Source organism: Acartia tonsa, chromosome 9 (assembly GCF_053477335.1).
Source record: "Acartia tonsa isolate MP-2025a chromosome 9, ASM5347733v1, whole genome shotgun sequence".
In the NCBI taxonomy this organism is placed as follows: domain Eukaryota; kingdom Metazoa; phylum Arthropoda; class Copepoda; order Calanoida; family Acartiidae; genus Acartia; species Acartia tonsa.
The window spans coordinates 20,075,059-20,092,897 of NC_137268.1; the positions used below are offsets into that span (position 1 = coordinate 20,075,059).

General features: G+C 32.9%; 1 protein-coding gene across 2 annotated transcripts in view; it reads left to right on the forward strand.

The window, feature by feature from the left end:
- The window catches only part of LOC145328445 (protein spaetzle 3-like), a 96,846-nt gene that overhangs the window by 871 nt on the left and 78,136 nt on the right, over positions 1-17,839 (forward strand). The gene's annotated exons all lie outside the window — the stretch shown is intronic.

Here is a 17,839-nt window from a genome sequence, read left to right on the forward strand (position 1 = left end):
TTAACCACCCATTTAATAAATCTTATTCTATGAACAAAAATTTCTTATTTATGTTATTGATAGCTGATACGCACCTACCATCTAGGTGGGTGCCGAAAAATATCAAAAAACCTTACAAGACTTTAGATCTAATTATAAATTAGCCTAAAAACATCAGGGAACTAATATGAATCTTTCCTAAAATTAGGAACTTAATCGGTTCAGAGGTAAGCGAGACTAACTGTTGGTGGACTAACTATATAATTTGATTTTGATTTCTTGAAAATCTCTGATTTAAAAATATACCTGATAGTTAGATAATGTTGTTGGTTAAAAACTTTTTTAAAATGGAATAAGAATTACATAGTTTTTTTATTGGCTTACTTAAAAACATTAATCATTTGAAAAAAAATCATATTTAATAGATTAAGATCAGCTAAAAGTAAAATTGTCTCTTATATTAGTTTTTTTAAATAACTCTTTATGTTAATAATTGTTTAAACCTCTTCTATATTCTTATGTATAATATTATTTTGCTCTTTGTTTTTTATCCAAAAATGTTATAGATTTTTATAATATGATATACCTAGTAAACATAAATTTTCCATTTTTTTTTCGAAGATGTTAATTAATTTTTTTTTAATTTATAATTTATGATTTAAATACATTACTATTTATGTATTCTTTACAGTTTAATGAATAGATTTAATAACAAAAGATGGCCAATCAGACACAATAATCAGTACAACTTAAAACGAAATTTTCGTCCATATTTATACAGTGCGATCGACGATATTATTATTATTTAATTTCTACAAGCAAAGCTTAATAACTAAAGTATTTAAACTATTCATACCTGTCTTATTAAATGAAGAAAAAACTGCCCTATCGTACCAAGTGAGTTAATGTGGTCGAATTGTTTTTTCGTTATTTTCCTATTGGCCAAATTTAAGGATTTGGGATCTACACTTTCTATATTTATTGTTTGACAAATGTATGGGACTTCAGAAACACACCCTTTTATGGTCAAGAAGCTGAACATATTTATCTTCTCTTGAAAAGATCAACTATTTTTCTCTAAGAGATGAGTCAATGTTCAAATTAGATGTCTTTTAGCTTAGGGGACACCTAATTGGTTTATTTTAAAAAGAATTTTTTTATAACTCGTCAAAAAACATTTGTATACTTTTGAGGGTAATTTCTATTCTTTACATGTATTTAGCTACATTCATAAGACTGCAGAGGTCAGCATTAATGCATGAATCCCCCAAAAATTGTTAATTTATCAGAATCAATCTCTAAAATCCCTTTCATATTTTTTGTTTACCAGTATTTCCTTCAATACTGTTTCTGAGATCATGTGCTTCATTTGTAATAATATAAAATCCGGGAGCCGGCTCATTGGAGAATTTTAAAGAGCCATTGTTGAATCTTATATGTAAAAGATTTTAGCTAAGATAAGCACCAAGTCATAAATACCTTGATCTAGAGATAAACATTGGAATCTAATATGTAGTGGCTCTCAATATTTTTTTTAGAGCCAGTTTAAGAGTTTTCACATATGAAAACCAAAAACGTCTTGTTTAAATCACACAACCTTTCCAAAAATTTTGATAAATTGATTAAAAGGATGAAATTATTCAAAATTAGCACAGCACGATAAGTAATAATAATATTTTTTTTCTTTTTCAGTATTCAGAATGAAATATGAAATAATTTTCATTTCAGTATTTTTTTTATAAAACTACAATTAACCCTTAACAGTCGGGGGGGGGGGCGTTGAACGCCCCCCCACCCGGTTTTTTCTATCTCATTTTCTGTGTGTGAAAGATAAAGAGCCCAAACTGCGTGACTTTTTAAGTTTGGGTATTAGACATAACTAAGAGTTGAAATTTTTTGAATATCTCCATCCTGGCGGGCACAGGATGCCAGCAAACCTGGCAGGGTCATCCAGGTAAAGAGCAAAAATATTTTTTTGACTTAAAAAAAGCATTTTATCTTACCAAAATACTAAAATATCCTCTAGTAGTACATCCTCATATTAAATACAGGTGTTCAAGTCAATTTTAGGTTCCAGGTATGATTTTGCAGGTGCTGATCCTCCAGGTCTCCAGAAATCTTTAAATGGCTCCTGTGGCCGCAATTTTTGACTTAGAGACTTCAAATTTTAAACTTAAGCTTTTCTTACATAGATCCGCCGCCGTTTTCCCGCCGACCTGCCAAGTACAGCTGCGGCCGCTGAAATTTATATTTTGATATTTGAAATATAAAATTTACATAAAGATTAACATTTTCTGCAAAAAAAATTTTTATTCTAGCTTCAAAAATAAAAAAATTACAGCCGTTTGAAATTTTTAAGTAAAAAAGGACCTAAAAACAAAGGTTGTTAAATAAAAGGGTGAAGGAAGCAAAAATTGACCTTGACTTACCTAAGGTCGGAAATTCATCATAACACAGGGGACTTACACAAAAAAAATTAGCTCTCTAGCTCTAATAGGAACTGAGATAACATGGGGGGGCGTTGAACGCCCCCCCCCCCCCCGACTGATTAAGGTGCGGCAAGGGGCCCGACTGTTAAGGGTTAAGGTCGTCCGTTCGTAACGGTTAGCTCTTTTTGTTAATTTAAAAATTGAGGTGATAGGTTCGAATGTAAGACTGACACCAGATCATAACTAAAGTTATTAAAAATCCTCTCTACTTTGGATTTGTCATGTGATCGTCATAAACAGTTAGAGAAGGGATAATGCCTTGGCGCAACTCGTTAACAATTACAGTTAGAACTTTTCAGAAAAAAATTCGTGCAATCAAAGGGTTAATTGTTTGTTGGACAGTATTTTACGTAAATGATAACGAAATTTTCAATAACAGAGTAGCTACATTATGAATTTAATAATTTTATGTAATTTGATAATTTATTCATCACCACATAAATGTTAGATTAAAAGCATATTCAAATCTCCCCTACTGCAAAGTATTTCTGTTTCTTTAATCATATAAAATGATGTGCTATCTCGTCCGCACAGCTAAATGTGTTGACGGGTTCCCATAAAAAAAAACTTTATTTATCGGTTCAGCGGTTAGCAAGATCCTTCACTACAGACAAAAAAAGCTTACTACTTTATAGAATAGGATGGAGTGGAAGAGGAGGGGGGGGGGGGAGAGAAGGAAATATGGGCTGTTTATTACACTAGTACCCAAAGTTTTATAATAATGTTTTCTTATTTGTTGGCTTAACAACTTGGGTGACCAAAGTGAATTTGATTGGTTGGTTAATTCAGTGTTCAACTACTAATTTTCATCTACAGAAGGGGTAATTTTGTGCATTATCATTTGTTTTTTTTAAGCATATCTTACAAAGGTTGGAAGAGTTTTCAAGTTCACTTAGTAATAAAAGTGAACTTGTAAAAGAAAAAGTAAATAACACATTAGGACAGAAATATGTAATCAAAAATTGTTATTAGATGTTTAGTTTATGTGCTTGATATGATTTTTTTCTAAACATAATGAAAAAAATTACTTTTTTTGCAAACCATCAAGTAAATCTTCCCAAATCCCTCCTACCTAACCCTTCCCATCAGTTTCTTTTCTAAGATTTAAAGATTTCAATACAAAAACAGTACCTACTTGAAATACTTGAAGCATATTTTTCCCTATCCCTTGTCAACCCCCCACTTAAAACGACATTTCCGTGGATATAGAGAAAAGTAAATGGGCTAGGAATAATTACATAATATTTAGTAATTTTAATACATTTACTATGTTTATAATATAACCTAACTGGCATCTCATTTAACCATTAACTGTCGGGACACTTGCCCCACACCTTAATTGGTCAGGGAGGGGGGGGGGCGTTAAATGCCCCCCCCCCCCTATTATCTCAGTTCATCTTAGAGCTAAGGGGCTACAAAGTTTTGTGCATGTTTCCTGTTTTATAGTGAAATTCCGACCCAAAGTAAGTCAAATTTCGCATCCTTCACCCTTTTTTTAACAACCCTTGTTTTAAATATTATAATTACTTATCTTTATATCTCCCCTTTTCCCTTTTCCTTTTTTTCCCTTTAAAAATGGACCCTTCTTGAGTTGTCTTGGGGCAATATACAAATATGTAGGAGCAAAGCTTACTATTGATTTTTTGTTTTCATTAATATAAACAAAATAAAAATTTGAAATTTAAATTTTAAAGGAAAGGTAGTTATGCGGAAAGTGTCATGTATGACGTCATAAAAATACATCTAAAGAGGAAGGATTAGAGGAGAAGTGGAAAAGGAAACCCCTAAAAAGGGTGGATTTTTATGACGTCACACATGCCAATTTCCGAATATCCAATAAAGTACATTTACACCTAAAATAAGTATTTAACTGTCAGTCAGACAAAAAATTTAAATGACTGTTTAAAAATTTGTTGTTTCCAAGGAGAACCCTGCAAATATCTATCTGTTTATCTCTCTCTCTATCTATCTATCTAGCAAAGTAACTGACATACTTGTTTACATGAAAAATTAACGTCTGTTTTTAACATCTAAATAATTGGCGGATTCTTTAATTCGTAGAGTTTGTGTTTTTTACATTACCTAATATAAAATAAAATTCATATTTTAACAGGGATCTAAAGGGATAAGACAATAGCCGATAAATTGATGTACATACCCAATAATGAAACACAAAATTACCCCCTCTGTAGATTATAATTTGTGGTTGTAACATTTGGGCCTTTAACTTTTTTTAAAATTTATTAAAAACATCCTAAATTTTTAAGCCAACGAAAAAGAAAGCATTATCATAAAACTTTGGAGACTAGTGTAATATGCAGCCTAATGCCCCCTCCCTCCCTGTAAAATAGTTGTCATATTTTACTTATAATAATGTAAATAAATAACAATAGGTCAATTTTACCTAAAATTCTACAATCAAAATATTCAGGAAGTGAGGGGACATTGGGACAATTAAAATTGTGGAACGATCGGTCTAGCTGATTACGAGATCTTACGGACATACATGCAGACAAAATGACATCCTTTCAGGTTGATAATATAGTTTTCAGATATTAGTCAATATGTTCCTCTATTGTTGGGAGGGGATGTGGGGTATCGTTATATTACCCATCTGGAATAAACAGATTATTAGAGTTTGCGAAAATCTCAGACAATAAATTATTTAATTCTAGCATTTCAACTTTTAAAACATCTATTTTCTGAAGGGTTTCTAAGGGATAAGACAATATAAGATAAATGTTTATGCGTCTTTAATGATGATTATCAAATTTATTCATTCTTTAGATTAAAATTATTGGTTAAAAGGTTGGGACATTTTAAAATTTAAGAAGTCAGTATACTTATCAATTTAAATATAAGTACCCAAAGTTTTGACTCTCTACATGTATTAATGTTCTATGGTCCTTCGTTTTTAGAGCTTTATTTTTATGGATGTTATCATCCTTGTTTTCTTTAACAGTAAAAGATAAATTCACACTTAATGCTCACTGATATAGAATCTTCGCTTGAAAAATTCGGGGTATGGCTCACTCAAGATGTGCATGGGTTTTATAAGTTTTCAACAAAAATTTCAGCTTTCTACCTTAAATAGTAGTCAAGAAATACACGTTTCCCATTAGTTATAAAGATGGACGCACGGACAGACGCACCAAGTTATTTATAGAGTAGCTTTGCTGCTAAAAAAGATAACATAAGAAGCAATTTAAAGATAATGATAAATAAGATATGGTTATAATATAACCAGGGATCTAAAGGGATAAGACAATTTCCGATATATTGATGTACAAACCCAAAGATGATACACAAAATAACCTCCTCTGTAGATTACAATTAGTGGTTGAAACGTTTAGTTACTCAACTTTATGGACCAACTAATCAAAAGTCAAGAAAAATCCCCAAAGTTGTTAAGCCAACAATTAGTAAACTTTATTTATAATTTGGGGACTAGTGTAATAAACAATCCATTGTCCTCTCTCTCTTAGGTTAACACTAAAAATTTTAGCTTTCTACGAAATTGATTTTTCCCCTTAGCCGTACAGATGGACGGACGGACAGACACACAAAGTTATTTATAGAGTAGCTTTGCTACTAAAAAGAATAAAGCATAAAATGACATTTAAAGATTTTTTAATTACAAATTGTTATAATATAACCAGAGATCTAAAGGGATTAGACAATGGCCGATAAATTGATAAACATCCCAAATTATACAAAAATTACCTTATCTGTAGATTAGTGAGTGAGACGTTTGAACACACAACTCAATAAACCAAGCAATCAAAATTCCCTATAGGCCATAAAATTATTAAATCAACGAATAAGAAATTTTTGGGGATTATTGTCCCCTCTCTCTCTGAAGTTATTTCCTATATAAGATTATAATATATTTGTGCGAGGGATGTAATGAAAATAGCTTAAATCCACCCAGTAAGATATGTATAAAGCTGCCCTTAAAAGAACAACTAATTGAGTTCACCAATTTTCATGATTTTTAACTCTAGACAGAAAAAAAACTGTAGAACAGAAAAAAATTAATTTTATCATAAACAAGCAAAAATAATGCCATCTGGGTAATTTTTTAATATGCTAGAGTTTTTTTCATGCTTAACAACTATTCATTGTTAAATTGTCAGGGAAGCTTAGTATTGTTATATGGACAGGTTTTAGGCTATTTCTTTTTATTTGATTCTATCTATCTATATTCCTATCTGTTTATCTATCTATCTATTTATCTGTCTATCTATCTGTCTATCTGTCTATCTATCTATCAATCCATCTATATCTATCTATATATCTATCCATATATCCATCTTTCAATCTAACTATCTATCCATCCATCTATCTATCTATCCATCCATCAATCTATCTATCTATCAATCTATTTATCTATCTGTCTCTTTATCTATCTATCTACCCATCTTTTTGTCTATCTATCTATCTATCTATCTAAGGAAGTTATAATCTGTGTCTGTCTCTACCAAAAAATGACCCAACCCCCTCACAATTTTTCGTTTAAAAGATAGCTTCTCCAAAATATCTGAAAATAGAAATTACGCGAAGATGACGCAAATGACGTTTTTTAAAAATGAAATTTTTTTATAATAATAGCTAATAAAACAATTTTCAAGCATAACTTTTATCTTACTAAAAATTTCCAGTATGGCTTCAGAACCGATTAAGATCCCCTGGATTGGAACCAGTTCTCAACAATACTGAAAAATCATGTATAGCATCGTATTATAGACAATTTTCGCGAATTTTATAATAAAAATCATAAAATTAATACCTACCAGTTTTGTTAGCCCGGGGCTTAGAGAAGCTATCTATAATACTAATCGAAAATTACTATTATCCTTATTTACTAAGTATATTTGCGATTACTTTTATTTAATGAAATCTTCCAATTTTTAACATGTACAAAACGGCCTGCTTAATTGCTTCAAGATCCATGTCAGATCTATATAGGAAATAAATGTCTATAAAGTATAAACGAGCTCAAGTTTTCCAAAGAATATATGATTAAAACTCATAGTGCTCCAATAATCCATAATAAACTCTCATTGCCCAGAACGATAAGACCCATTATTTTACTTTATTAAAAATAAATTCATTTTTTTCATTTCATGTTGCTATTTACCTTATATTGATGTATTTAATTTCTAATCATAAAAAAGAAAATTTAAATTTATAATATGATAAATTTAAGAAAACTATGTTTTAAAAGAATTTGATTGTGGCGACATTTTGTGTGTTCAAATATTAAACTAAAATTGTAATCATCATCATTAACCCTTTGGTGATGGTAATGTAAAGAAAAAAATATAATTTAAAAAAATCTTTTAAAAATCATTTAAATTATTAAATATTTACTTTCTTTTAGATAGTAATGCCGGGTGAGGAAAATAGATTTATTGAGAAATAGATATGCATATAGAAAACTAGCCAATAGGGAGATAATTTTATCGAGCCAACTCTAGTCCATTTATATTAAGTAGTATAGTTTTTTTGTTTTTATTTACTTCTGGCTGTACGTTGTTACATATTTAACCCTTAACGGTCGGGGGGGGGGCGTTGAACGCCCCCCCCTCCGGTTTTTTCTATCTCATTTTCTGTGTGTGAAAGATGAAGAGCCCAAACTGCTTGACTTTTTAAGTATGGGTATGACACATAACTGAGAGTTGGAATTTTTTGAATATCTCCATCCTGGCGGGCACAGGATGCCAGCAAACCTGGCAGGGTCATCCAGGTAAAGAGCAAAAATATTTTTTTGACTAAAACAAAGCATTTTATCATACAAAAATACTAAAAAATCCTCTAGTAGTACATCCTTATATGAAATACAGGTGTTCAAGTCACTTTCAGGTTCCAGGTATGATCCTGCAGGTTCTGATCCTCCAGGTCTCCAGAAATCTTTAAAAGGCTCCTGTGGCCGCAATTTTTGACTTAGAGACTTCAAATTTTAAACTTAAGCTTTTCTTACATGTCTACATAACGTATTAAAATTTCATGAAGATCCGCCGCCGTTTTCCCGCCGACCGCCGACTGCGGCGGCTGGCAGCTGCCAAGTACAGCTGCGGCCGCTGAAATTTATATTTTGATATTTCTAATGTAAAATTTACATAAAGATAAACATTTTCTGGAAAAAAATTTTTCTTCTAGCTTCAAAAATAAGAAAATTACAGCCGTTTGAAATTTTTAAGTAAAAAAGGACCTAAAAACAAAGGTTGTTAAATAAAAGGGTGAAGGAAGCGAAAATTGACTTAGACTTATAAAAGGTCGGAAATTCATTATCAAACAGGGGACTTACACAAAAAAATTTAGCCCTCTAGCTCTAATAGGAACTGAGATAATAAGGGGGGGCGTTGAACGCCCCCCCCCCCCGACTGATTAAGGTGCGGCAAGGGGCCCGACTGTAAAGGGTTAATAGTTATATAAGCTAGTAATTAACAATAAATTAGTAACGGCAATTTACAATTTAAATTTGTTGAACTGTAGCAACATATTAAAAGAGCTTTGAAGGGGTGTATCCAGAAATTTCTGGTTCATGTACAATGAAAATAGGGGACGGGTAAACAGGTTTGAAAAAGATCCATAATATCTGAGATCCAGAACTTCTGTCACCCGTTTAAGAATTGAAATGAAAATGGGGGTAATCAACTTCCCCTCCCCCCAAAAAAAAACACACCATTTTACTCTTTCTTTTAGAATTTAACTCCTTTCCCCCACCTTAAATGCCCTAATAAAGCCTCTAGGGGCGTAGCCGCTAGTATTAAGATAAAAAGCTGAGAAAAGCGGTTATTAAGCATAAATATTTCAAATTGCAGAGCTACTCTTTAGCTTTTTTATCATTCTAAATATATTTCTTTATAGCTGGTCTATATATCTGTTTATATTTAGTAAAAGATCCCTGAAACCGCTGGACTTATTTGTTAATTAATGTTCATGCAAGCTTTTTATTTCTCCCTTGAAAATTGTTGGTCCATAAGTATTTCTAACAGATTTAATAATAGTCAATCTATCTATCAATATATTTTAAGGGATAGGAATGAGTTTGAAAAATAGCCTAAAACCTTCTCTGGACCTATGTAAAGCTTCCTTAAAACAAAGAACTCTATCAGTTCAATAAAGTTGATTCCTGGGACAACAAAGTATAAGCAAATCGGATCAAGTCAAGCTGAGTATGCCAATAGCCTGTTTTGGCACACACTACTTGACTTGGGGGAATATTGGCATACTCTACTTGACTAGGGGGAATATTGGCACACTCTGCTTTACTTGGCGTAATATTGGCATACTCTGCTTTACTTGTCAAGATATGCTTATTCTAAAATTTTACTAATTTATGTGTATATATTAGCGGCTCCACCCCCCCCCCTCGATGTCTCTAGGGGCAATTGAGGGAAGGAGAGAGCTGAAAATCTCCTTTACATTTAAGTTTAAAAAAGAAAAAACTATTGTAACAAAATCATGGTATTTTAAAGGACCAATAAGAAGCTTAATTGAAAGAAAAACCATAACAGTCCATCGATTAGTGAGATCTTTTATTTTGAAATTTTAATGGTTTTAGGCTAATTTTCGTAACTTTTCTACTACTTGGAATAGGGAGCTCCTAGATGCTAGGGACGCAACTGCTAGTTTATATATTTTACGTACATAAAGTAGTAAATTTGTAGGTTGAATTATTATAATATAAATCGGAAAATATGTTAAAGTCATCTTTTTTTGTTATGCTGCTTTGTTTGATAAACTATTGGCATACTATGCTTTACTTGATGAAAAATTGGCATACTATGTTTTACTTGGGGGAATATTGGCATACTCTACTTGACTAGGGGGAATATTGGCACGCTCTGTTTTACTTGTTGCCATTGGCACACTCAGCTTGACTTGATCCAGCAAATCAACTCTATAATCAAGTCCTAAAAATGTCAGTATGTCCATAAACATTATCCTGTATCAAGTAGTTTATCAACAAATTTACTTACAATTTTGCTCCGATTCTTATACATTTATATTCTGATTATTCAGTTCTGACACTATACAAGTGTAAAGATAGAAAGAAGGAGAAAAATAGATAGATAGATACTATAGATACGTTTAGTTTTAAAGGTTAATGATTTAGGTGTAATTTAGGAGAAAGAGAGAGAGAGAGAGAGATAGAACTCTATATTTGTCAATGTTCGTCAAAAAGGACATAATTGTCTCGTACGGACGGGCGGACGGACTTAAGTTAAATGTAAAAAAACTTCGTTTTTGTGTGCTTTGCTACTTATGAATGTTGGAAGCCTATAGGATAACAGCGGAGCAACAGTCCGGTTATGTCATTGGTTAAAATATTGTACAGATTTTAGGGCTTAACTATTGCTTTTATTTTGCATAAAAAGCCAAAAGACGATAAATTGACGTACATCCCCATTGATGATACACAAAAATTACCCCTTCTGTAGATTACAATTAGTGGTTGAAACGTTTGGACACAAAACTTAATAAGCCAACCAATCAAAATTCAATTTAATCCACAAAGTTGTTGAGCAAACCAATAAGGAAACGTTATTATAAAACTTTGGGAACTCTTGTAATAAACAGCCCATTGTCCCCTCTCTCTCTCTCTGTGTAGATTAACGCATATCTTAGGATAAAGCTTTTCTTGGGTGAATTGTTTCGTATAAAGGGAAGCCTATGACAAAACATATTTTAAGTTAGCTGAACATAGTTGAATTTCTTATAAAGTTATGTTTCTAAAAATTATATCTTCAAAACTAAAGACGTTAAAAATGGTTCCTACTACTTCTATGTCAGGTGTGCAACATAAATAGGCGCCACTAATTACCATGCACAGTTAGAACTCTTTAGACAAAGGTCATGCAATCAAAGGGTTGGTTGACTGTCTGATGGGTGTTGGTAACCATAGATATATTATGCAGGTATCTAAAGGGATAGTACAATGATCGATAAATTGATGTACATCCCCAATGACGTTACACAAAATTGCCCCTTCTGTAGCGTAAAATTAGTGGTTGAAACGTTTAAACACTCAAATGAATGATCCAACTAATAAAACTTTAATGTAGTTCCCAAAGTTGTTGAGCCAACGAATATGAAAACTTCTTTATATAACTTTGGGGACTAGTATAATAAACAGCCCATAAATTTTAAATATTATTAAATAAAGGGGTAAATTTTTATCATCATTGGGAATGTACATCAATTTGCCATTGTCTTATCCCTTTTGGTCCCTAGGAAAATTGTCTTTTTATCAATTCCACATTAAAACGATATTTATTTATCGCATCCTATATAGACAACTTTCCGCGGATATTAAAATAAAAAATTAAATTATTTTAACCTGTTTTGTTAGTCTTAAGGGGGAGACTGTCTGGGCTAACAAAACTGTTGAAAATTTGACGATTTTAATTTTGGTACACAAGGAAATTTACTATAATGCGATGGTATACATGGATTTTTAGTATGGCTAAGAACTGATTCTAATCCAGTTTTTCCATAACCAGCACTCTAGCTTCATTTTAACAAAATTTTAAAACTAATTTCAGTAATCCCCTATTACTAGCGAACGGATTGGGTTAGAGTGGATCTAAACACGGCAAAATTAGCGCATTATCATGCCAGACACCTGTGCAAAATTTGACGTCAGTAGCTCAAAGTTAAGGGGGCTGGACCAAACGATGTATGTTCCATCGATATAAGTTTTGGCAAAGTTGGATTTCGGCCTCTCAACTCATCAATACAAGTTTTGGCAAAAGTTTGTCAGTTGGGCTAGGATAGAGCTACAGTCGAGGTTAAGGTGTCTAAATGACCGTCTCAATCAGCTTGCAAAAGATGAAGATCCTAGGACAATATTTAGGGGGGTAGACCCAACGATTTGTGTCCATCGATACAAGTTTTGGCGTGAACCCAGCAGGGTGCCACTGAAAAATCTCATTTTCTTTCTCATTTGGGTTAGGATAGAGCTACAGAAGATTTAAACACGGCAAAATGACCGTCTTAGTGAGTAGAATTTACACAAAAAATTTTAGGTTGATAGCTCAACGTTTAGGGGGCTGGACCACAAGATGTAAGTCCATCGATACAAGTTTTGGCGTAGCTTTTTCAGCAAATATTGTTTGGTCCGACAGGGAAGGAGTTGAAATCTTGACCCCAAATTTTGTACACGTGTGTATCTCATCAAGACAGACATTTTGCCACCTTGAAGTTCAAAATCGGTTGAGAAATAAAAAAGTTTTTCTAGGAAAAACTGATTTTTAAAGAAAAATTGATAAAAAATTCGCCAAAACTTGCATCAGAAAATCCAACATCGTTTGGTCTACCCCCCTAAAAATTGTCCTAAGTCCCCCAAATTTTTTGTGTGAGTCCGTGGGGTCGAGACGGTCATTTAGACACCTTAACATCGATTCTAGCTCAATCCGTTCGCTAGTTATCGAAGAAACATGGATTTTGTCAATTTGGAATTTAATGTTTTTAAACATTTATAAGTGAAATTTCAAGTATAGTGTATTTTCTAGGGGAACTATGATGTGCATCTATCTCCGAATGTCCACGGTGATCCTTTATTAATTCGGTAGAGGTTTTAGTGTAATATGACAACACAAAAGTGTCTACTAAGGTACTCTACGATGTAAATCTGTCCTTCAGGGGGTAGTTAGAGACCCTTTAGCGTAGTATAGAAGGCTTAAAAGTAGACAACGGTTGAAGATATTTTAGTAACGGTTGAAGATCTTTGGTTCAAGCTTACAGAGGACTTCTTTGGTGTTACCCTGGCCCACCTGGGTATTGGTGTCCTGGCTTAAGGAAGAGTGTCTTTAGGCTGGATTACGGTAGTCTAAGGGCCCTTAAGTAGGGAAAGGTGCCTATAACTAGTTGAGGGTTAAGGGTAGAGTAGACTAACCTTCTCCCGCTTGACAAGGGTTACTCTAGGCTTACTCAAGCTGTTTATGACACTAATTACTCATAATTAAATTTTCAAACATAATTAAACCGGTTTTAAACTGATTTTTTAAAAACAAAAATTAAAGCAAAGTTGTTAAGCATAAAAAATCTCTATCCTTTTAAAAAAAATAGCCAGATAGCTTGAATATTTCTTGTTGTATGATAAAATTAAGTTTTTTATTTTTTAGTTAAAACATATTCAATAACTTTAAGTATTTTAAGGTTTTTTTTCTGTCTACAGTTAAAAATCATAGAAATTGGTGATCTCAATTGTTTTATTCTTTTCAGATAAGCTTTATACTTATCTTACTGGGCGGATTTAAGCTATTTTCCTGACCTCTCACGCCCTCCCCTAGAGGACAAAGTAATTATTTAATACCTATATTTGTGACAACTTTTATTACACAGAAACTCCCAATTTTTAACAACAACAAAATCCCTGCCCCTCTCGGAGAGCCTCGAACCCGCAACATACTGATAAGGTAACCAACATTCTGTAAATGAGCTATATTGGAGACCAATTATCAGTTGTGAAAATAGACAATGTATACAAAAACTTATTTCTTATAGTATCCTTTAAAATTTCACACTCTTCCATGTCTGTCATCGTAGCTCAGGGGTAGAAATGAGGTTCCATTCCGATAGTTTTCAGTTTGCAACAACCCAAACACCAAATTTAATTTTCACTGTCTGAGTAATAAAAAAATTTAAAAATATTTTTAATCATTTACATTATACAGTCACTTAAAATATCAAAATATTTTTTTAATTTGTTTTTGGTGAGACTTGAAACAAAATATTTTCTCACCAAACCTCCAAATCTCTAAAGGGGTATGTGTGTTTTGTAGATTTATTGTTTTAGTCTTATTGTAAATGCCAAAGTATATAAGATTGAAAAAAATATTGTTTCAGTGGTGGGTCTCGAACCACCCTTCTTGATATCTGAAACCTGACGCCTTAACCAAAAGAGCTATTTCAGCATGAGACTTTTGTATATATGTTTTACAGTCTTATTTTAAATGCCAATGTATACAAGATTAAAAAAATATTGTTTTAGTGGTGGGTCTTGAACAACCCTCCTTGACATCTGAAACCTGATGCCTTAACTAGAAGAACTGTTTCAGCATTAAACAAGTGTATGTGTTCAACAGTCTTATTTTAAATGCCTAAGTATACAGGGTGCGCCACATAAATCCGGACATTTTTTAAACGACCATAGCGCCAAAACTACTTGACCAATCAGGACGTTTGAACCCACTATAAAAAGCTTAGGTAATGACCTTTTTTCCCATGAAAATCTTTGGACGATGGAGGACGTGTACGCAGAGCTGGCCGTGCATATGTTCAACAAGGCAGATTCGAATTGCGCAGATAGTTTACCATGGATTTATGACTTGGGCCTACTAAATCTGACCTCAACCCATCTGTAGGTGAGATGGACTAATAAAACTTGCTGGAGATACTATCAGATACCTAGTGAAAACACTAGAAAAGATTAGAGCTCTCTATCCCAGCTGACTTGGCTGAAGTACTCCGACAAAGTGGATAGTGGTAGATTTAAGATGTCAAAAACGTCAGGGGCCAATATGTAACCTTGAAACTCGTTTTAGACTATGTATTGCGCTTATAACCCAATCTTAATCTTCATGCCATTTTTAAAAAGGTATAAAATGTTGTTACAGCTTAACTGTGGCCCAAATGAGAGCTACCGTGTCAAAGGGTAGCTTTAAAGATGGGTTAATTTGGATCCTGCGGTTACTCCCGTCCTTATGGAGATGTGGCCTCCCAGCAGCCTTGATCTTAATCCAACGAACTTTTGGGCCTGGAGCGCCATTAAAGCATGAACAAGTATACCAAAAAGACATTTCTCATTGCTCCCATCATGGAGAACTTCGCCTGCTTGAACAGGGATATGGTGACCAGGGTCAACAGGCGGATCAGGGAGCAGGTAGAGGCGGTGATTGAGGCTGGCGGCGATTTTATTAAATAATCTAATAGTCATATACCTAGGTGGCTTCCCAGTTTTTAAAATTCAATAAAATCTTTAAAATTGATGATTTTATGTTTATTTGTTTAAAAATAAGAAAAAGTCCGGATTTATGTGGTGCACCCTGTATAAGATTGAAAAACATATTGGTTCATTGGTGGGTCTTGAACCACCCTCCTTGACATCCGAAAGCTGATGCGTTAACTAAAAGAGCTCTTTCAGCATGAGACATGTTTAAGTGTCCAACAGTTTTATTATAAATCGTAAAGTATATAATATTGAAAGAAATGTTATTTCAGTGGTGGGTCTTGAACAACCATCCTTGACATCTGAAAGCTGACACCTTAACCAAAAGAGCTATTTCAGCATAAAACATATCTATATGTTTTACAGTCTTATTTTAAATGTTAAAGTATATAAGATTGAAACAAATATTAGTTAAGTGGTGGTTCTTGAACCACCCTCCTTTACATCTGAAACCTGATGCCTTGACCTAAAGAGCTATATCAGCATGAGACATGTGTAAGTGGTCAACAGTTTTATTTTAAATCGTAAAGTATAAGATTGAAAAAAATATTGTTTCAGTGGTGGGTCTTGAACAACCCTCCTTGACATCTGAAACCTGATGCCTTAACCAAAAGAGCTATTTCAGCATGAGACCTATATGTATGTTCAACAGTCTTATTTTAAATGCCAAAGTATAAAAGATTGAAAAAAATATTAGTTCAGTGGTGGGTCTTGAACCACCCCCCTTAACATCTGAAACCTGACGCCTTAAAACAGTCTTATTGTAAATGCCAAAGTATATTAGATTGAAAAAAAATTAGTTCAGTGGTGGGTCTTGAACCACCCTCCTTGACATCTGAAACCTGACGCCTTAACCAAAAGAGTTATTTCAGTGTGAGACCTATGTGTATGTTCAACAGTCTTATTTTAAATGCCAAAGTATATAAGATTGAAAAAAATATTAGTTCAGTGGTGGGTCTTGAACCACCCTCCTTAACATCTGAAACCTGACGCCTTAACCAAAAAAGCTATTTCAGCATGAGATATATGTGTATGTTCATCAGTCTTATCTTAAATGTTAAAGTATGTAAGATTGAAAAAAATATTGTTTCAGTGGTGGGTCTTGAACCACCCTCCTTGACATCTGAAAGCTGACACCTTAACCAAAAGAGCTATTTCAGCATAAAACCTATCTATATGTTTTACAGTCTTATTTTAAATGTTAAAGTATATAAGATTGAAACAAATATTAGTTAAGTGGTGGTTGTTGAACCACCCTCCTTTACATCTGAAACCTGATGCCTTGACCTAAAGAGCTATTTCAGCATGAGACATATGTGTGTGTTCAACAGTATTATCTTAAATGTCAAAGTATATAAGATTGAACAAAATATTGTTTCAGTGGTGGGTCTTGAACCACCATCCTTGACATCTGAAACCTGATGCCTTAACCAAAAGAGCTATTTCAGCATGAGACATATGTGTGTGTTCAACAGTCTTATTTTAAATGTCAAAGTATATAAGATTGAACAAAATATTGTTTCAGTGGTTGGACTTGAACCACCCAAGTTGAAACTTGATATCTGAAACCTGATGCCTTAACCAAAAGAGCCATTTAAGCAGTCTCAGTTTTAATGCCAAAGTATACAATATTGAAAAAAATATTTCCCCTTGCCCTCACCTTTCTTTTTCTTCTCTGCATTAACACAGCATTCTTTTTTTAAAAACCTACCTCTGTTTATGTTACAACATGTTGTGATAATCACAACATGTTTTCAAAAACATATTTGATGTTGTCTTTAAAAAAAAAAATCTAAAGAGAGTGAAATAAAGTGTATGAATTAAAATTTCAGTTTGTAAAGGTTATTAGATAAATTTAAAGATTCTAAGAAAAATAAAACCAATTTAGGCAAGTATTTTCTAAGAAAATTATCTTATCTTAAGATTTTTTCTATATTTTCTTAACCTATAGGGTGACATTAAAATTGTTCTATAAGATCATAATAGGTAACTAGCCAATAGGGAGATAGTTATATCGAGCCAACTCTAGTAATCTTATATAGGAAATAACTGCAGAGAGAAAGGGGACAATGGGCTGTTTATTTTATTAGACCCCAAAGTTTTATTTCTCTATCTCTTACTTTCTAGGTATGTCCGTCCGTAACGGTTAGATATGACCTTTAATTTATGAATTTTCCTAACATTTATACCTTTGAATGATGATTCCTGCAACAACTGGGAACAATTTAGAAAGCGCAGCTACTTTTTTTATCGTTTCTTAGTTTAAAAGTTTAATTATACCCTAATCTTTAATTTTAGGAACATGATTACTAAGATAATTTGGCATAATATACTCGTTTATTTACCAACCTTTGCTTTTATGGATGTTGTTATCCTTGTTTTGTCAGTTAATGTATAATAAAAAAACATT